Below are 21,789 nucleotides of genomic sequence, written 5' to 3'. Positions count from 1 at the left end.
GGGAATACCTGGAGGGGAGGCGACGGTCTTATCGAGAAACGTTGTTGAGAAAATTTAGAGTACGGCATTTGAAACTGACTGCAGAAAGATTCTGCTGCCCCCAACGCACATTTCGCGTAAGAATCACGAAGATAAAAGGAATTAGGGGTCAAACGGTCGCATACAGACAGTCGTTTCATCCTCTCTCTATTTGGGAGAGGAACAAAAAAGGAAATGAGTGGTACAGAGTACCCTCCGCCACACGCCTTGGCCTGCGGAGTACGTATGTAGATGCAAGAGATGCTGATTTGTTGTCGGTCAATTAGAATTTAAGCTGGCGTGTCCGTGAAGGTCGTACCAGACGTCCCTTCCATCTGGCGGTAAACAAGTCTAATAAGAGGACGGCGCGCCCTTGACATTGGTTGAGCGAACCTTGCAAAAACTCGCGACCAGTCTGCTGTGACGAACACTGGGGAAGTCCTCCATGTGCAAAACGTGGAAATAGCGTGGGGGGGGGGGGGAGGGTGGAGGAGGAGGAGGAGGAGGAGGAGGAGGAGGACATTCTTACTCGGCGAGTCGTCCCAGTTGTGTCACGGACTCCCGTCAGAGGCGGAACGCTTGCCTGACATCGCAAATCACCAGCTGGCTCACTACGAGTGCGTGAGTTATCAACTGTTGCCGCAGCCATTACTTATGATCGTCTGGTACTTTGTAGTATATCTCAAGGGGTGCCATACTTGTTTGCTCATATTTACGTCTATATCCGCTTCTGCGTCTGTACTCCGCAAGTCCACCGTGTGGTGTGTGACGGAGGGAACTTTGTCTACCACTGTCGCTCGTCCCAGTTCCCCATACTCACTCGATACCCGTGGATGAAGGCAACACGCGGATTTCATTTTTCTAAATTTCCGCCTGTTTGGCCCAATGCACAACTGCAGGCTGTTAACGAAGGGTCCGAGATTGCAGAAGATGTTCGCGGGTATGTGAGTACCTCGAAGACTTCTTAAGTAATAAAGCAGCGGAAATCAGTATAAAGGCAGAGTTCCTACGAAAGTAATAGAGTAATGTCTGAAACATAGCCTATCTAATTTGCTATGAACGTTGTACATACATATAAGACATAAACAATCGAGAAGGAGCAATATAGTTTCTTTCACAACACGACTAATAAAATAAGGCGTTTGCATGTCCTGGGTGAAAACTGGTATAAAAATGTTCAAATGTGTGTGAAATCTTATGGGACTTAACTGCTAATGTTATCAGTCCCTAAGCTTACATACTACATAACCTGAATTATCCTTAGGACAAACACACACACCCATGCCCGAGGGAGGACTCGAACCTCCGCTGGGACCAGCCGCACAGTCCATAACTGAAAGTGGTATAAAGGCACTCATTGTCCTGTTGTTTTATTGCGCTGTGAGTGGACTGTCCACCCTCTGTCCTTCCTAGTTATCTCAAAAATTCCCTCTGGCTTTGCTTTTTTAGGGTTTGTGGTTTTTGGCGTGGAACTGTCACCCCTTCAGTCGTTTCGCTCTTTTCAGCCCACATGAGACCTCAAATTGCCTTCCTTGTCGATAATCACGTCTTTCAAGTATTTCCCGTAAGTTTTCCTCGGGGTTCAAATCCCAGCTATATGCAGGCCAGGGCAAGACACCGATACCTTTGTCTGTAAATCAGATTCTCGTTATTGCGGAAACATGCTTATATACGCTATCTTGTTGAAAATTAGACTTTCATCACCTAGATCCTCATGCATTCTAAATCAGTTCTGTCTCTAGCACCTCAGTGTATATGTTAGAGTTTATTCTAATGTTCACCCAAACAGTGCACGATTTACCTTTAATGGAGAAGACTGCCCAAATCATAACATTTCCACCACGAAATGTTTGCTTATTCTTATCTGCTGATATCTTCTTAGATCATAACAACGATATTTAAATCCATCCAAGCCCTCTATATTATCGGCCTCATCACTGAATATAAATTTATCTCACCCTGACATCCATGACGTATGTTTTTCGGCAAACTACAGTCCTGCATGTTTTATGTCTGGGTGTTACAACAGGTTTCTGCTCTGGCTTCTTGAATGCAAGATTTTTTTCATATAACATAATTTATCGATTACCTATGGCAGTTACTGGCAAATGTAAATCAGCAGCAAGTTGAGAAAAATAATGTTAGTACTTTCAACATTGCAGCCCAGTCAGCAGTTGTGATAATCTAATGTATAAGAAACTATCAGCCTGGATTGCGGTAATGAAACCAACCTTTACCTGGGTTTCAGCCCAAATAATTGAGCCTTCTTCAGAAGATATACCTGAATCTATAATTTCTCTATGAGGGCATGGTCTGGAAATAAAACTAAAACAGCCTGTATAGGCGTAGTCACATTTTAAAAATGTGTTGGTGTTGACTTAGTACTTATGTACAGCATTTTTAAAATGTCTTGGTGTTGACTTAGTACTTATGTACCGCATTATTTAAAAAATGTGACTACGCCTACGCAGGCTGTTTTAGTTTTATTTCCAGACCATGCCCTCGTAGGCAAATTATAGATCAGGTATATCTTCTGCAGAAGGCTCAATTATTTGGGCTTAGTTTCTTACATATTAGAAGAGTAATGATTTGTGGCGCTTCCTTTGCACAAAAGTAACCGGTCCGATGCCCATAGTTTCCACTCTGTCCATGACGTGAACCAAATCTAAAGAAATTGTCAATCACTGTATCTGAGCGGTTCCACTTCTTGTCGATTTCACGACTAGAGAGTCGCATTTCATTGCTCGACCAAGTTCTGCCTTTTCATAACTGTTTTCCACGTGGCATTGTCACAGTTGTGGTTTATGTACGCGACAGGCACTGTCGCTCATGGTGTCTGTGTGCTATCTGCAGTAAAGGCATGTAAGCTCACAGTAACACGGCACAGAGCCGGCTGCCTTTATTCCGAATTCACCCACTACCACCTGGATCGTTGATTTCTTCTACTGACCGAAGCGCCAAAGGCAGTGGAATAGGCGTGCATATTCAAATACAGAGATATGCAAACAGGCAGAATACGGCGCTGCAGCCGGCAACGCCTTGATAAGACACTAAGTGTCCGGCGCAGTTGTTAGATCGGTTACTGCCGCTACAATGGCAGGTTATCAAGATTTAAGTGAGTTTGAACGTGGTGTTACAGTCGGCGCACGAGCGATGGGATATAGCATCTCCGAGGTAGCGATGAAGGGGGGATTTTCCCGTACGACCATTTCACGGTAAAACATCAAATCTCCGATATCGAGGCGGCCGGAAAAAAGATCCTGTAAGAACGGGACCAACGACGACCGAAAAGTACCGTTCAACGTGACAGAGATGGAACCGTTCGGCAAATTGCTGCAGATTTCAATGCTGAGCCGTCAACAAGTGTCAGCGGGAGAACCATTCAACGAAACGTCATCGATATGTGCTTTCGGAGCTGAAGGACCACTCGCGTGTGCCCTTGATGACTGCACGACACAAAGCTTTACGCCTGGGTCGTCAACACCGACATCGGACTGTTGATGACTGGAAACGTGTTGCATGACCGAATCAGTCTCGATTCAAATTGTATCGATCGGATGGACGTGTACCGGAACGGAGACAACCTAATTAATCCATGGTCCCTACATATTAGCAGGGGACTGTGGTGGAGGCTCTGTAATGGCGTGGGGCGTGTGCAGTTGGAGTGATATGGGACCCCTGATGCGTCTAGATAGGACTCTGACAGGTGACACGTACCTAAGCATCCTGTCTGATCACCTGCATCATGTCAATTGTGCATTCCGACGGACTTGGGCAATTCCAGCACGACAATGCGACACCCCACACGTGCAGAATTGCTACAGAGTGGCTCCAAGAACACTCTTCTGAGGTTGAACACTTCCGCTGTCCACCACATTCCCCAGAAATGAACACTATTGAGCATATCTGGGATGCCTTGCAACGTGCTGTTCAGAAGAGATCTCCACCCCCTCTTACTGATTTATGGACAGCCCTGCAGGATTAATGGTGTGAGTTCCCTCCAACACTACTTCAGACGTTAGTCGAGTCCATGCCACGTCGTGTTACGGCACTTCCGCATGCTCACGGGGGCCCTGCACGACATTTGGGTATTCAGTCGGTGTATTGGATTTCATGCTATTGCATATACTTTGTGCACAGCTGTTCCAACCGGCAACGTTAATTTTGCTGCAAATACCCACTCCTTTATACTGATTTCCACTACTGTAGAACCCAGCACCTTGCCCTCGACGGCGAGTGGTCATGAGGGACAGCAGTATCATCAGGAGAGCCCAAGGGACACGTGATAGGACTGCTGCTGTTCTCTACTTACACAAAAGATCTGACGCATAGGGTGAGCAGCAATCTGTGACAGTTCGCTGATGATTCTGTGGTGTATGGGAAGGAGTAGTCGTTGAGCCACTGCAGGAGGACACAAGGTGACTGCGACAGGTTTTCTAGTTGGTCTGATGAATGGCAGCTCTAAATGTACAGATATATTAGTTAATGCAGATGAACTGGGAAAAAAGTAAAGTTCTGATGCGGCACTAACGGTGGGTTTTCTGATACAGTCACGTCGACTAAATATACAGGCATAATGTTGCAAAGCGATGTGGGATATGGAATGCATTAAAGGAAGACAGCAAAGCAATTCAGTTGCGTGTTGCTACATGTGTTACCGGCAGGTTCTGTCAATACGCGTGTGTTACGGAAATGCTCCATGAACTCAAATGGGAAATCTTGAAGTGAAGACAACTGCAAAACGTTGTTATAAAAGTTTAGAGAACTGGCATTTTCACCCGACTCCAGAACGAATCTGCTGCTGTCAGCGTACATCTTGCCTAAGGACAGCGAAGGCAAGATGAGAGAAATCGTGGCTCCTCAGGTAGCATACAGACATTCATTTTTCCCTTCATCCATTTGCGAGTGAAACAGGAAAAGACGTGACTAGCAGTGATATCTGGTACCCTTCGCTATGCACCGTGCGGTGGCTTGTGGCGTATGTATCGAAATTTATGTTGGTGTTAGGTACAGAAATGATTTATGTCACGAATAATCCACGGGAAGTTCACAAATTGTCACTAACATAGCAGTAACTTGGAAACACGTCACCAGGAGATCCACGGAAATGGAGGCACCCCAGCGCATCACAACGAGACTGCCACGCCAGAAGAAAAAAAGCGAGTGACCGTTACAAAACATTTTCGTGCAAACATCACTCCAGCTTCCAAAGTGACATCGCCTCTTACCAAGTTTTCTCTTCTTCCACAGGATTACTACAGCATATACGAAACACTATGTAACATCAGTACGACCTTATTGTAAAGTGGTTTTTGTAATGCCATTTAGCCTGAAGATGGGGTATTACCTCAAAACATGTCGCTAAATAAATAAGTAATACAATAGTTGACAAAGAGTGTGACTGGTAGCCGTAATTTAAAGAACCTTTACATATTTCTTGAGACAGCCACGGTCGAAAAATAATCAAAATGGCCTCAAATTCTTCAATTTCGATTTGAAAGCGCGTCGATTGCTGCTAAGATTTTTGAATTCTTGTGGTAGATTAAAGAAAATGGATGCAGCAAAATACAGTACATCTTTCACCTTTCTGAACAAGAGTCAAGGAAGTGCGATCCAAATGCAGATTGGATTTCTGTCTTGTGTTAACTAATTGAAAGCTGCTAATTCTTGAGAATAAGCTGATATTGATAACAAGAAACGACAGTAATATATATATATATATATATATATATATATATATATATATATATATATATATATATATATATATATATTGAGAGACCAATGTCAGAATACCCAGACAAGTGAACAAGGGTCGGCAGGAGGTTCGCGAACTTACACTACTTATTGCCGGAACCCCGTTTCTGAGCTAAAAATATTCTTTGAGAATGGGAGGAGATACCCCAGTATATAATACCATACGACATAAGCGAATGGAAATACGCTGACTAATTTTGGCCTCGAACTACTTCAGATACCTTTCGATTAGTTAAAATGCCAATATTAAGTCTCTGAACAAGATCCTGAACGTGGGCTTTCCACGTCAGTTTACCGACTGAACACAAAGAAATTTGAACCGTTCAGTTTCACTAATCACATGCCCATTCTGTGAAATAAAAATGTCCGGTTTTGTTGAATTGTGTGTTAGAAAATGTACCGAAACGGGTCTTACTGTGATTTAGCATTAATTTATTTTCTACAAGCCATCAACTTAGATCGTGAACTGCACTATTTGAAATAGTGCCAATGTTGCACACAACATCCTTTACTACCAAGCTAATGTCATCAGCAAACAGAAATATTTCAGAATCTCCTGTAATACTAGAGGTCATATCATTTATTTATCAAAAAAAGTTTCGCATCACCTCGGTTCCGGAACCTGTACAGAAAATTGGAATAGAGATCAACATAAACTTCATTTTATTGCTCATGAAACCCACACATTGCTTATTGTACCACCATACAGCGAGACCTTCATAGGTCGTGGTCCAGGTTGCTGTACACACCGGTACCTCTAATATCCAATAACACGTCGTCTTGCATTGATGCACGCCTGTATTTGCCGTGGCATACTGTCCACAAGTTCGTCAAGGCACTGGTGGTCCACATTGTCCCACTCCTAACGGCGCTTCGGCATAGATCCCTCAGAGTGGTTGGTGGGTCATGTCGTCCATAAACAGCCCTTTTCAATCTTCCCCAGGCATGTTCGATAGGGTTCATGTCTCGAGAATATTCTGGCCACTCTAGTCGAGCAATGTCGCTATCCTGAAGGAAGTCATTCACAAGATGTGCACGATGGGGGCACGAATTGTCGTCCATGAAGACGAATACCTCACCAATATGCTGCCGATATGGTTGCACTATCGGTCGGAGGATGGCATTCACGTATAGTACAGCCGTTATGGCGCCTTCCATGACCACCAGCGGCGTACGTCGGCCCCACATGATGGCATCCCAAAACAGCAGGGAACCTCCACCTTGCTGCACTCGCTGGATAGTGTGTCTAAGGCGTTCAGCCTGACCGGGTTGCATCTTAACACGTCTTCGACGATTGTCTGGTTGAAGGCATATGCGACATTCATCTGTGAAGGAAACGAAATGCCAAACCTGAGCGGTCCATTCGCCATGTTGCTGGGCCATCTGTACCGCACTGCATGGTGTCATGGATGCAAAGATGGACCTGGCCATGGACGTCGGGAGTGAAGTTGTGCAGCATGCAGTCTATTGCGCACAGCTTGAGTCTTAACACGACGTCCTGTGGCTGCACGAAAAGCATTATTCAATATGATGGCGTTGCTGCCAGATATTCTCCGAGCCATAATCCGTAGGTAGCGGTCATCCTCTGCAGTAGTATCCCTTGGGCCGCCTGAGCGAGGCATGTCATCGACAGTTCCTGTCTCTCTGTATCTCCACCATGTCCTAACAACATCGCTTTGGTTCACTCCGACACGCCTGGATAGTTCCCTTGTTGAGAGCCCTTCCTGGCACAAAGTAACAATGCGGACGCGATCGAGCCGCGTCTCGACCGTCTGGGCATGGTTGGACTATAGACGAGCGGTGTTCCTTCTCTCTGGTGGAATGACTGGAACTGATCGGCTGTCGGACCCCCTCCGTCTAATAGGCGCTGCTCATGCATCTTTGTTTACATCTTTGGGCGGGTTAAGTGACATCTCTGAACAGTCAAAGGGACTGTGTCTATGATACAATATCCACAGTCAACGTCTTTCAGTAGTTCCGGAGTGATGCAAAACTTTTTGGTTTGTGTATATATGGAACAGGAGAGGCCCCAGCACTGATCCCTTGGGCACACCCCATTTGACTGTGCCACTCCCCATAACGCTCCAACTTCTGGAGCAATAATTTGTGATCAACACAATTGAAAATCTTAGTTAAATCAAAAAAAGACGAACAGAGTTCGAAGCCTTTTGTTTAATCCCTCCACTACCTCACAGAGAAACGAGAATATAGCATTTTCAGTTGTTAAACCACTTCAAAAATCGAACTATACATTTGATAACATATTATGTGAAATAAAATGATCAATTATATTTCCTTTTTTTAAGCGATTTTCTTGTTATTGCTGGTCTGAATTTTTTATCTGGCCTATTTCGTCCATGTTTACATATTCTGTCGCCCAAATAGCAAAACACATCAACTACTTTTAGTGTCTCGTTCCCTCATCTGAATTTTTCCATTATAATCACTACCCGATTTTTTGCTGTTTTCTTGTGATTTTTCTGTTAGATTCATTACAGCCAGCGCTAACAGCTGACGTGTCTTCTGAATCGAAAGTTATCTCCCGTTGACCGTTTCGTAGTACCTGTCGTTAGGAAATGTGCTTGTCTAGGTTCAAATGGCTCTGAGCACTATGGGACTTAACTGCTGAGGTCGTCAGTCCCCTAGAACTTAGAACTACTTAAACCTAACTAACCTAAGGACATCACACACATCCATGCCCGAGGCAGAATTCGAACCTGCGACCGTAGCGGTCGCGCGGTTCCAGACTGTAGCGCCTAGAACCGCTCGGCCACCCCGGCCGGTGTGCTTGCCTAGATCTACAGCTAGTTCTGCAATTCACACTTAAATGTGTGGCAGAGGGATGATCAAACCACTTTTGGACTATTTGTCTACCGTTCCTCCCTCTAACAGCGATTGGGAAAAATGAATGCGTCTTTCTGTGTGAGTTCTTATGTCCCTTACTTTATTTTGATTATTATTTCTACTTATGTAATCTGGCCTCCCCCCATGAACCATGGACCTTGCCGTTGGTGGGGAGGCTTGCGTGCCTCAGCGATACAGATGGCCGTACCGTAGGTGCAACCACAACGGAGGGGTATCTGTTGAGAGGCCAGACAAACGTGTGGTTCCTGAAGAGGGGCAGCAGCCTTTTCAGTAGTTGCAGGGGCAACAGTCTGGATGATTGACTGATCTGGCCTTGCAACATTAACCAAAACGGCCTTGCTGTGCTGGTACTGCGAACGGCTGAAAGCAAGGGGAAACTACAGCCGTAATTTTTCCCGAGGACATGCAGCTTTACTGTATGATTAAATGATGATGGCATCCTCTTGGGTAAAATATTCCGGAGGTAAAATAGTCCCCCATTCGGATCTCCGGGCGGGGACTACTCAGGAGGATGTCGTTATCAGGAGAAAGAAAACTGGCGTTCTACGGATCGGAGCGTGGAATGTCAGATCCCTTAATCGGGCAGGTAGGTTAGAAAATTTAAAAAGGGAAATGGATAGGTTAAAGTTAGATATAGTGGGAATTAGTGAAGTTCGGTGGCAGGAGGAACAAGACTTCTGGTCAGGTGACTACAGGGTTATAAACACAAAATCAAATAGGGGTAATGCAGGAGTAGGTTTAATAATGAATAGGAAAATAGGAATGCGGGTAAGCTACTACAAACAGCATAGTGAACGCATTATTGTGGCCAAGATAGATACGAAGCCCACACCTACTACAGTAGTACAAGTTTATATGCCAACTAGCTCTGCAGATGATGAAGAAATTGAAGAAATGTATGATGAAATAAAAGAAATTATTCAGATAGTGAAGGGAGACGAAAATTTAATAGTAATGGGTGACTGGAATTCGAGTGTAGGAAAAGGGAGAGAAGGAAACATAGTAGGTGAATATGGATTGGGGCTAAGAAATGAAAGAGGAAGCCCCCTGGTAGAACTTTGCACAGAGCACAACTTAATCATAGCTAACACTTGGTTCAAGAATCATAAAAGAAGGTTATATACATGGAAGAAGCCTGGAGATACTGACAGGTTTCAGATAGAGTACGTAACGGTAAGACAGAGATTTAGGAACCAGGTTTTAATTTGTAAGACATTTCCAAGGGCAGATGTAGATGCTGACCACAATCTATTGGTTATGAACTGTAGATTAAAATGGATGAAACTGCAAAAAGGTGAAAATTTCAGGAGATGGGACCTGGATAAACTGACAAAACCAGAGGTTGTTCTGAGTTTCAGGGAGAGCATGAGGGAATAATTGACAGGAATGGGGGAAAGAAGTACAGTAGAAGAACAATGGGTAGCTTTGAGGGATGTAGTAGTGAAGGCAGCAGAGGATAAAGTAGGTACAAAGACGAGGGCTGCTAGAAATCCTTGGGTAACAGAAGAAATATTGAATTTAATTGATGAAAGGAGAAAATATAAAAATGCAGTAAATGAAGCAGGCAAAAAGGAATACAAACGCCTCAAAAATGAGATCGACAGGAAGTGCAAAATGGCTAAACAGGGATGGCTAGAGGACAAATGTAAGGATGTAGAAGCTTATCTCACTAGGGGTAAGATAGATACTGCCTACAGGAAAATTAAAGAGACCTTTGGAGAGAAGAGAACCACGTGTATGAATATCAAGAGCTCAGATGGCAGCCCAGTTCTAAGCAAAGAAGGGAAGGCAGAAAGGTGGAAGGAGTATATAGAAGGTTTATACAAGGGCGATGTACTTGAGGACAATATTATGGAAATGGAAGAGGATGTAGATGAAGACGAAATGGGAGATACGATACTGCGTGAAGAGTTTGACAGAGCACTGAAAGACCTGAGTCGAAACAAGGCCCCCGGAGTAGACAACATTCCATTAGAACTACTGACAGCCTTGGGACAACCAGTCCTGACAAAACTCTACCAGCTGGTGAGCAAGATGTATGAGACAGGCGAAATACCCTCAGACTTCGAGAAGAATATAATAATTCCAATCCCAAAGAAAGCAGGTGCTGACAGATGTGAAAATTACCGAACTATCAGTTTAATAAGCCACGGCTGCAAAATACTAACGCGAATTCTTTACAGACGAATGGAAAAACTGGTAGATGCAGACCTCGGGGAGGACCAGTTTGGATTCCGTCGAAATGTTGGAACACGTGAGGCAATACTGACCTTACGACTTATCTTAGAAGAAAGATTAAGAAAAGGCAAACCTATGTTTCTAGCATTTGTAGACTTAGAGAAAGCTTTTGACAATGTTGACTGGAATACTCTTTTTCAAATTGTAAAGGTGGCAGGGGTAAGATACAGGGAGCGAAAGGCTATTTATAATTTGTACAGAGACCAGATGGCAGTCATAAGAGTCGAGGGGCATGAAAGGGAAGCAGTGGTTGGGAAAGGAGTGAGACAGGGTTGTAGCCTCTCCCCGATGTTATTCAATCTGTATATTGAGCAAGCAGTAAAGGAAACAAAAGAAAAATTTGGAGTAGGTATTAAAATTCATCGAGACGAAGTAAAAACTTTGAGGTTCGCTGATGACATTGTAATTCTGTCAGAGACGGCAAAGGACTTGGAAGAGCAGTTGAACGGAATGGACAGTGTCATGAAAGGAGGATATAAGATGAACATCAACAAAAGCAAAACAAGGATAATGGAATGTAGTCAAATAAAATCGGCTGATGCTGAGGGAATTAGATTAGGAAATTGGACACTTAAAGTAGTAAAGGAGTTTTGCTATTTAGGAAGTAAAATAACTGATGATGGTCGAAGTAGAGAGGATATAAAATGTAGACTGGCAATGGCAAGGAAAGCGTTTCTGAAGAAGATAAATTTGTTAACATCGAATATAGATTTATGTATCAGGAAGTCGTTTCTGAAAGTATTTGTTTGGAGTGTAGCCATGTATGGAAGTGAAACATGGACGATAACTAGTTTGGACAAGAAGAGAATAGAAGCTTTCGAAATGTGGTGCTACAGAAAAATACTGAAGATAAGGTGGATAGAGCACGTAACTAATGAGGAGGTATTGAATAGGATTGGGGAGAAGAGAAGTTTGTGGCACAACTTGACTAGAAGAAGGGATCGGTTGGTAGGACATGTTTTGAGGCATCAAGGGATCACAAATTTAGCATTGGAGGGCAGCGTGGAGGGTAAAAATCGTAGAGGGAGACCGAGAGATGAGTACACTAAGCAGATTCAGAAGGATGTAGGTTGCAGTAGGTACTGGGAGATGAAGCAGCTTGCACAAGATAGAGTAGCATGGAGAGCTGCATCAAACCAGTCTCAGGACTGAAGACAACAACAACAACAACATGTAATCCGGGGCCAACAAAATATTTTCGCACTGAGAGGAAAAAGTTGGTGATTGAAATTTAGTGAAAAGATGTCGCCGCAACGAGAAATGTCTTTGGTTTAATGATTGCCACCCGGACTCACGTGTCATACCCGTGGCACTCTCTCCCCTATTTCTCTGTAATACAAAACGAGCTGACCTGCTTTCGACTTTTTCAATGTCTTCTGCCAATCCTGTCTGGTAACGATCCCCTACCACACAGCAATAGTCTAGTACAGGATGGACAAGCATAGTGTAGGCAGTCTCTTTAATGTAGTTGCTGTTTCTACTACGTGTTCTGATAATAAAACACAGTCTTTGGTTCGCCTTCCCCACAAGATTATCTGTGTGATTGTTCCATTTAATTTAATTGACAGCCTTTAGATTTGTGTGATTTATCTTATAACCGGAATTTAAAGATTCATTTTAGTACTCTTATGGAAGACCTCACTCTTTTCATTATTTAGGGCCACGATTGTCACTTTTCGCACTGTATACATATCTTGTTTAGGTCATTTACTATTGGTTGTGATCTTCTGACGACCTTACTAGACGGTTAATCATAGCATCATCTGCAAACAGTCTAAGAGAACTGCTCAGATCTTACTAGACGGTTAACGATAGCATCATCTGCAAACAATCTAAGAGAGCTGCTCAAATTGTCACCTGAATCGTCTACATATATTAGAAACGGCAGAAGGCCTATTACACTTCCTTGGGGAACGCCAGGTACTACATGTAATTTCCTCGATGACTTTCCGTCCACTACTCCGAATTGTGACGTTTCTGACGGGAAATCATGAATGCAGTCGCACGATACGATACGCGATTAGATTAGGAGCCTCTCGTGAGGAACCGTATCGAAAGCCTTACGGAAATCTAGAAATGCTAGGGCTCGCTTAAAAGTGATGCCTCCGAATTTTTATAAGAAACTTCTTAAAGCTTTTAAATAAAATAAACGTTATTAACATTCTTTGCCTTTATTCTTCAATTCTACTTGTTTGCAGAACTCAGTGTAACATGACGATATGAAACGTAGCTTTGTCAGTGTGTGAGAAGCAGCGTGCCATACTCGAGTTTTGAATTCGAAGAGTTCGTCCACACGGGGAACACCCTCTCTTTGAGCATGATAATGCCAAACTACACACGAGCGCTGACACATCTGCAACAATCCCACGCCTTGGGTTCACTGCCGTTGGTCATCCTCCGCACAGCCCAGACTTGGACCCATTTGATTTTCATCTGATTCCGAAACTTAAACAACACCTTCGAGGACTTCGCTTTGGCAGTGATGAAACAAGCAGAGGTGAGGTTGTGGCTCCGACAGCAAAGTCAAACTTTCTACAATGACGGTACCAACAAACTGGTATCTCGCTGGGAGAAATGTGTTCGACGCCAGGATGGCCACGTCGAGGAATTAGTACTTAGGCATGAAGAATAAAGATGTACGAGCGGCTTTCAGAAAGTAATGCAATACATTTTTTTCTCGGCCAATTTCGGTTGAAAAAGTGAGGCAATTTTTGGGTGACATCGTAGGAAATTCCGGCTTCAGACCATATAGTTAAGCATTCGAGAGGACGACGGTTCAAACCCGCGTCCGGTCATCCTGATTTAGGTTTCCCGTGACTTCCCTAAATCGCTCCAGGCAAATGCCGGGATGGTTCCTCTGAAAGGACACGGCCGACTATCTTCTCCATTCTTCCCTAATCCTATGGGACAGATAACCTCGCCGTTTGGTTCCCTCCTCCAAACCGCCCATCCATGAAACCAACCAACCCTGCAGTTTCATGAAGTTCCGATAGGTGGCGCAATACGTAGCCCTCAAAATGGCGTCTATAACGGAATTTCATTCCAAGCAGAGAGCTGTCGTTGATATCAGTCTGCAGGCTTTCGTGGCCGTTCCACTAAAGTTAAAATCTTGTGGGATTCAGCAGTAGTGCACACCGAAACATTCTGAAGAATACCCCAACAGAGGGGCCGAAACGTCGATTATTGTATGGGAAATATGACGCGGCCTATCAACCCAGAAGATTTTAACTTACGTGTAATTGATAATTGAGTTTCGTTTGACGAAAACCAGAGGATCGCAGATATTAGTAGGGGCTTGCAGAGTGTCTACGGAAACCTGGTAGTCAACAAAAGCACGGTGAGTCATTGGGCGAGGTGTCTGTCATCACCACAACGAGGTCGCTCAAACCTGTTCGATCTCCCGCGAACCGGCTGGTCGCACTCAGCTGTGACTCCTGCAGTGTTGGAACGTGTGGACACTCTCATTCGCGGTGATTGAGCTATGACAATCGGACACCTCGCTGATGAACTGGGCTGGGCGTATCTGTTGGTGGCGCTGACACACTCATCCACCAGTTGGGGTTGTATTTATGTTGTATGCTAACCGGGGACCTAGAAACGACGGAGTGACTCTGTCTCCGCCACAGCCACAGTAGTCCACAACCCCACGACGACTACCACAGTCCACTTCACCCCTCCGCCGCCCCACACCGAACCCAAGGTTATTGTGCTGTTCTGCCCCTTGTGGACCCCTCCCTCCCCCCAGGGAACGTCTCACACCAGACGAGTGTAACTCCTATCCTTGCGTGGTAGAGTAATGGTGGTGTACGCATGTAGAATTTGTTTGTGCAGCAGTCGCCGACATAGTGTACCTGAGGCGGAATAAGGGGAACCAGCCAGCATTCGCTAAGGAAGATGGAAAACCGCCTAAGCACCATCCACAGACTGGCCAGCTCACCGGACCTCGACACAAGTGCGCCGGGCGGATTCGTGCCGGGGACCAGGCGCTCCTTCCTTCCCGCTCTGGAAAGCCGTGCGTTAGAGTGATCGACCTACCGGGCGGGCACAAGCTGAGATACTAAAGTGTGTCTGCCCGCCGAGTACTCGAGCAGTACGCACCTAATCGTGACAATTTTTTGTCGCACGTCATCACAGGCGATGAAACACGGCTTCATCACGTCGAACCTGACGAAAAAGAAAAGAAAAACAGTCCGTGGAGTTGCGCCTAGCCACTTTTTCTGCAAACAAATAGTTCAAAGCTGCACGTTGAGCCAGTAAAGCCATGGTGAGTGTAGTCTGGAATTCTGAAAAGGTTAATTCACTTTTATGTGCTCCCTTATGTTGCAACAATGAAGTTTCAAGCGTATAATGCTACCCTCAGAAATTTGAAGAGACGACATCGGCGGGTTCGTCACCACAAAAATGCAAACGAACATCTCCAAGTCAACGCAAGAGCGCACGCAAATCTGCGCACCCGTAAGGAGCTCACAAAATCTCATCGGACTGTTCTTCCTCATCCACCCTACAGCCCTCATCTCTCACCTTCCGACTTCCGTCTCTTCGACCCTATCAAGGGCACACTACAAGGGAAGCAGTACGTAGGTGGCCGTGCCCGGGAGGTTGTAGACGCTTAAGGGGGGTAGGGGGGCGTTGATGAAAAACACTTTTTCTTGAATGAAATTGAAAGTTTTATTTTCAAAAAGTAATGTGTGTTCCTTTTTCTCAGGAAGTATTCAAGAGATTTCTACAAAAATTTCTGCTTCATCTCTTTATATGTTGAGGTTTTTGGAATTAGTCAAATAGGAGAATTTTCATGATTTTTTAATTATAATTCCACAAGTACAATTTTAAACTCATGCAAAATTCCAAGCAATTTGCCCCATATCTCAGCTTGCAATCAGAATTTCAAAATATGCAAAATTTGAGACAACCGTTATTAGGTTTACAGAAATATGTGTACAAAATTTCAAAATTCTGGTATTCCTAGAATCTGAGGAAAAGGTACATAAACTTTAAAAAACAAACTTTTCAGGGAACGCAATTTAAAGTTCAACCTAACTTTTTTCCTTATGTGATTTCTTTACAACTCACCACATTTGTTCTCTGGGTCGTCTTTCCCTTCAAGGCTCCCTGTTTCTTGTTGTCTGTTTTCTTTCGTTTACCAGGTCTTCAACTGAATTTTCAGCTGCAGAGACGCGCTGTAAATCCATTTTTCTCAGAATGTGATAAGTAAAATTTCCTATCTTGAACCTCATTCTTTCTAATACCTTCATCTGCCCCATGTTCCCATCATTCAATGCAATAACTGCATCATAAGTTGCAATTCTGACAACTGTAGCAAATCCAAGTGTGTTTTTAGGCCATCGTTTCCATTCTACTGAATTTAGCGACTCATTTGGATTTTGGGTTTTGCCATGAACACACTTTTTGAGAAGTGCAGGATCGGCCAAAGATGATCTATAAAACCAAAGAGTATACCTGGTGATTAAAAAGTCAGTATGAATTTGAAAACGTAATAAACCACGGAATAGTGTAGATAGAGAGGTAAAATTTGACCCACATGCTTGGAATGACAAGGGGGTTTTATTAGAACCACCCCATATTGCTAGACGCGTGAAAGATCTCTTGCGCACGTCGTTTGGAGATGATCGTGTGCTCATCCGCCACTTTCGTCATGCTTGGCCTCCCAGGTCCGCAGACCTCAGTCCGTGCGATTATTCGCTTTGGGGTTACCTGAAGTTGCAAGTGTATCGTGATCCACCGACATCTCTATGGATGCTGAAAGACAACATCCGACGCCAATGCCTCACCATAGCTCCGGACATGCTTTACAGTGCTGTTCACAACATTATTCCTCGAGTACAGCTATTGTTGAGGAATGATGGTGGACGTATTGAGCATTTCCAGTAAAGAACATCATCCTTGCTTTGTCTTACTTTGTTATGCTAATTATTGCTATTCTGATCAGACGAAGCGCCATCTGTCGGAAATTTTTTGCACTTAGGAAATTTTTTTGGTTGTAATAAAACCCCATCTCATTCCAAGCATGTGTGTCAATTTCTACCTCTCTATCTACATCATTCCGTGATTTATTCAGTTTTCAAATTTGCACTGACTTTTTGATCACCCGGTATATCACGGCCTTCTAGATGTATCCCGCACACGTCTGGTTGAAAGTAATACACAGAACCGTTGTTTACTGAGCTGGTAGTGAAGTGCTGCTTCAAAATGTGGGCGTCGCAGGAAGGCCGCGTCACACTTTTAAATAATATTCAGGAACAACATTGAAACTTTGGGAACTTATTGTCCATGAGCTGCACTAACAAATAAAAAATAAATCGAAAATTTATATTTTTAGTCAATTTTATCAACGTCCTCCCTTAAAACGTTGGCTCTGACGTCAGCCAGGAAGGTGGCGTAAGGTCATCTCATTGAACGGAAATTCTGTTGAAAAACAGGGTTTTATAGCAAAAAGAGTGAGGCATAATATTGTTTATTGGAATCCTGAACAGAACCTACGCGATATCAGAAACGAGATGTGTTGCTTTACTTATTGAACGCCTCTTGTAGAATGTTGTTTTATTTTAAAAGCTTTAAGAGTTTTTGTATAAAAATTCGGTGAGATAACTTTCCAGTATGCTCTCGCACGAGATGTGTTCATCGCCAGACGTGCGGTAGATACCGAGTGCTCATAACCAGTTGGACGCGGCACGTTTCTGTGGCTGTGAGTGGATTAACTGCCGGCAGCTCGAGATGTGACAAGTGTTTCGCCGGCCCGCAGCGCAGCGGTGAACCAGTTCCCTGAGCTCAGCTGATAAATGTGGCCCAGGCTACTCACTCCACTGCCGCTCTGGCCGTCTGTCGCAACACTGCTGGAATGGCTGGAGCGGCTGGAGTGGCGCAGGTCAGTCCTAGCAGCCGGGCAAACCTACAGCCGTCCAACCAGTCTCGACGTTCTACCTACAGAGGGTGGGCAAAGCAATAGAAACACCAAAGAAATTCATGTTTTTTGGTTTGTTTTTTAGTGTACCGTTTGACGTGTGTCTATTTTACTAACTGAAAGTAATTAGGAACTCGTTATTATATAAAAAATCATTACAAAGACGGTTATCTGTAAAAAAAATGCTTAAAACATAACTTCTTTTTGCAACAACCACATAAAATGAAAGAAATATATCTTCATATAATACACAAGCTGGACAACACAATAGATAACAATATTCGGCAGGATTCGCAAACTGTTGAGGGTGATCCTCTAAATATTCTGTTTTGTACAAAAGGCATGCTTAGTACACTGGGAAATCTGGGCGAAGAGTACGGATCACGCACGTACTAGTGACTGCAGACTGATTATATTGTTTCTCAGGAGGAGATTGACACCGTAATCATTCAACAGAACTAGACCCGAAAATCTCTCAAAGTACTTCCAACATCGAAAGTCACGTAGGTGCAACGGCTGTACCTGCCCCGTCGTGTCTTTTGGGTTCAGCAGATGATCAAGTTCCTTATCCTCAGGTAGGACGCTCAAAATGGGTCTTTCACACTGACCATCCCAAGAATCTACTAATGGTATAGCATTAACATCGGCACTAGCAACGAAAACTTCTTTGAAATGTCTTTTTGAAGAGCTCAAACATTAGTTTACCAGATTTCGGAACGAGCGAGGTGGTGCAGTTGTTAGAACACTGGACTCGCTTTCGGGAGGCCGACGGTTCAAACATCCGGTCACCCCGATTTTTTCGTGATTTCCCTGAATAGCTTAAGGAAAATGGCGGTATGGTCCCTTTGAAATGGCGCGGCCGAATTCCTTCCTCATCCTTCCATAATCCGAAGGGACCTTGCTGTTTGGTCCCTCCCCCAAATCAACCCACCAACCAACCAAATTTCGATGTCATCTCAAGAAGTTTTAGGAATTGAAAAAGGGATTCTGCAGTTCTTGGCCCAAACTCTCCTTTAATATATCTTGAAACTATGGAAATGGGGGTGGTCAGTGTGAAAAAAGCTGTTTAGAGTAAGGAGCTTGTTCAGTTCGTGGTCCCAAAATGAACGACGGGACGGGTATACCCACTGGATGTAGACAACTTTCGATGTTGCAAGAACTTGGTGAGAAGATTTTCAGATTTAGCTCCACTGAATGTTCATGATGTCAGTTCCACTTGAGAAACAATACAATGAAGCTGCAGTCACCAGTGCATAATCAGTTCTTTTTGCCAAGGCTTACAAATGTACTGAAATATGCCTGATGCGAATCAGGATGTTTAGGGGGTCACCCGCCACAAATCTACATCTACATCTACATTTCTACTCCGCAAGCCACCCAACGGTGTGTGGCGGAGGGCACTTTACGTGCCACTGTCATTACCTCCCTTTTTTGTTCCAGTCGCGTATGGTTCGCGGGAAGAACGACTGTCGGAAAGCCTACATGCGCGCTCGAATCTCTCTAATTTTACATTCGTGATCTCCACGGGAGGTATAAGTAGGGGGAAGCAGTATATTCGATACCTCACCCAGAAACGCACCCTCTAGAAACCTGGAGAGCAAGCTACAGAGCGCCTCTCTTGCAGGGTCTGCCACTTGAGTTTGCTAAACATCTCCATAACGCTATCACGGTTACCAAATAACACTGTGACGAAACGCGCCGCTCTTCTTTGGATCTTCTCTACCTCGTCTGTCAACCCGATCTGGTACGGATCCCACACTGATGAGCAATACTCAAGTATAGGTCGAACGATTGTTTTGTAAGCCACCGCCTTTGTTGTTGGACTACATTTTCTAAGGACTCTCCCAATGAATCTCAACCTGGTACCCGCCGTACCAACAATTAATTGTATATGATCATTCCACTTCAAATCGTTCTGTACGCATACTCCCAGATATTTTACAGAAGTAACTGCTACCAATGTTTGTTCCGCTATGATATAATGATACAATAAAGGATCCTTCTTTCTGTGTATTCGCAATACATTACATTTGTCTGTGTTAAGGGTCAGTTGCCACTCCCTGCACCAAGTGCCTATCCACTGCAGATCTTCCTACATTTCACTACAATTTTCTAATGATGCAACCTCTCTGTGTACTACAGCATCATCCGCGAAAAGCCGCATGGAATTGCCGACACTATCTACTAGGTCATTTATATATATTGTGAAAAGCAATGGTCTTATAACACTCCCTTGTGGCACGCCAGAGGTTACTTTAACGTCTGTAGACGTCTCTCCATTGAGAACAACATGCTGTGTTCTGTTTGCTAAAAACTCTTCAATCCAGCCACACAGCTGGTCTGATATTCCGTAGGCTGTTACTTTGTTTATCAGGCGACAGTGCGGAACTGTATCGAACGCCTTCCGGAAGTCAAGGAAAATAGCATCTGTCTGGGAGCCTGTATCTTATATTTTCTGGGTCTCATGAACAAACAAAGCGAGTTGGGTCTCACACGATCGCTGTTTTCGGAATCCATGTTGACTCCTGCAGGGTAGATTCTGGGTTTCCAAAAACGACATGATACGCGGGCAAAAAACATGTGCTAAAATTCTACAACAATCGAGTATCCTGCTGAATTGTACTGCATACTGTATTGGTCATCATGTCTATTATGTAAGAAATTTCGTTCATTTTATGTGCATGGTGTAAAAGTACGTTATGTTTCAAGCATTTTTTTATAGATTGCATTATTGTAATGATGTTGTAACATTATAATAAGTTACTTATTATTTTCGAACAACATAACAGACACATGAAGGGGTTATTTCAATAGTGGTACAAGTCCATTTTTGTTCATTCTGAGACACAGAGTCCTAAAGTTAAATGAGCGCAGAAAAATCTGCAGTTGGGATACCAGAAATATTCAAGCATATGGCTTCTTGCTAGAGATGAACCTTTCTTTCTGTTTGTTTCGACCATTAATCACAGAAGCGTTAGAGACAGAAAAGTGGGGGTAATGGACTTACACCACTATTGAAATAAGCCCTTCATATGTGACACGGTAAACAGAAAAACGACCAAGAAAACTCAAATATAAATCGTAAAATAACAATTCAAAACATAAAATAAAAATAAGGAAAACAAATAATTAGAATAATAATGAACGGTTAGATATATTAATTACGTTTATTGAAAATACTCCGACAAACTGTGTACAGCTTATTTACCAAAAATGGTATTTCAGGAAGCAGCTTTATTACACATAGATGGATGTGGCAGGAAAGGTTCTTTAATTGATGTTGTAACAAAAGCTTTCATTTTTCAAAATTAATTAAATATGGTAGGGTACTTCGGTAGACTTCTAGCTATTACCAGAGTTGGTCAAATAGTTTCAAAAACATTATTTATATTTATACTTTTATATGAAACGCACATTCTGTTTATCACGGTTTCGAAGGTGTTCCCTCTAAAGATACACTATCCAATCACATTACTGTGAACACCGCCCGTCATCGACGTCAACGCACCGTGAAGGACACGGAGCACACTGGAGTCGTTGTTAAGCCGATTTGGAGCGATTTAACTGACGTCCCAAAAGACCATGAACATTGACTCTTGGGCGAAAGTACCGTGCATGGCAAAATGGCGCTAACCATCACAGGCCCCGAGACAACTGTGGTGCGCCGAGGATCATACACTACTGGTCATACACTGCCACACCACGAAGATGACGTGCTACAGACGCGAAATTTAACCGACAGGAAGAAGATGCTGCTATATGCAAATGATTAGCTTTTCAGAGCATTCACACAAGGCTGGCGCCGGTGGCGACACCTACAACGTGCTGACGTGAGGAAAGTTACCAACCGATTTCTCATACACAAACAGCAGTTGACCAACGTTGCCTGGTGAAACGTTGCTGTGATGCCTCGTGTAAGGAGGAGAAATGCGTGCCATCACGTTTCTGATGAAGGTTGGACTGTAGCCTATCGCGATTGCTGTTTACAGTAT

The 21,789-nt window shown here is 43.7% G+C and overlaps 1 protein-coding gene across 4 annotated transcripts in view; it reads left to right on the top strand.

The window, feature by feature from the left end:
* The first annotated feature begins 539 nt into the window (after positions 1 to 539).
* The window catches only part of LOC126291959 (uncharacterized), a 187,032-nt gene continuing 165,782 nt past the window's right edge, over positions 540 to 21,789 (top strand). For 2 of the 4 annotated variants that reach the window (XM_049985714.1, XM_049985711.1), the window contains exon 1: positions 540 to 635. The gene's annotated coding sequence lies outside the window, so the exon portion shown is untranslated. Of the gene's footprint in view, positions 640 to 21,789 lie in introns of all 4 variants that reach the window. The other 2 variants (XM_049985715.1, XM_049985712.1) reach the window with 1 other exon arrangement.

The sequence above is a fragment of the Schistocerca gregaria genome, chromosome 9 (assembly GCF_023897955.1).
Source record: "Schistocerca gregaria isolate iqSchGreg1 chromosome 9, iqSchGreg1.2, whole genome shotgun sequence".
Lineage (NCBI taxonomy): Eukaryota > Metazoa > Arthropoda > Insecta > Orthoptera > Acrididae > Schistocerca > Schistocerca gregaria.
This window is presented reverse-complemented; position numbering and strand designations above follow the sequence as displayed.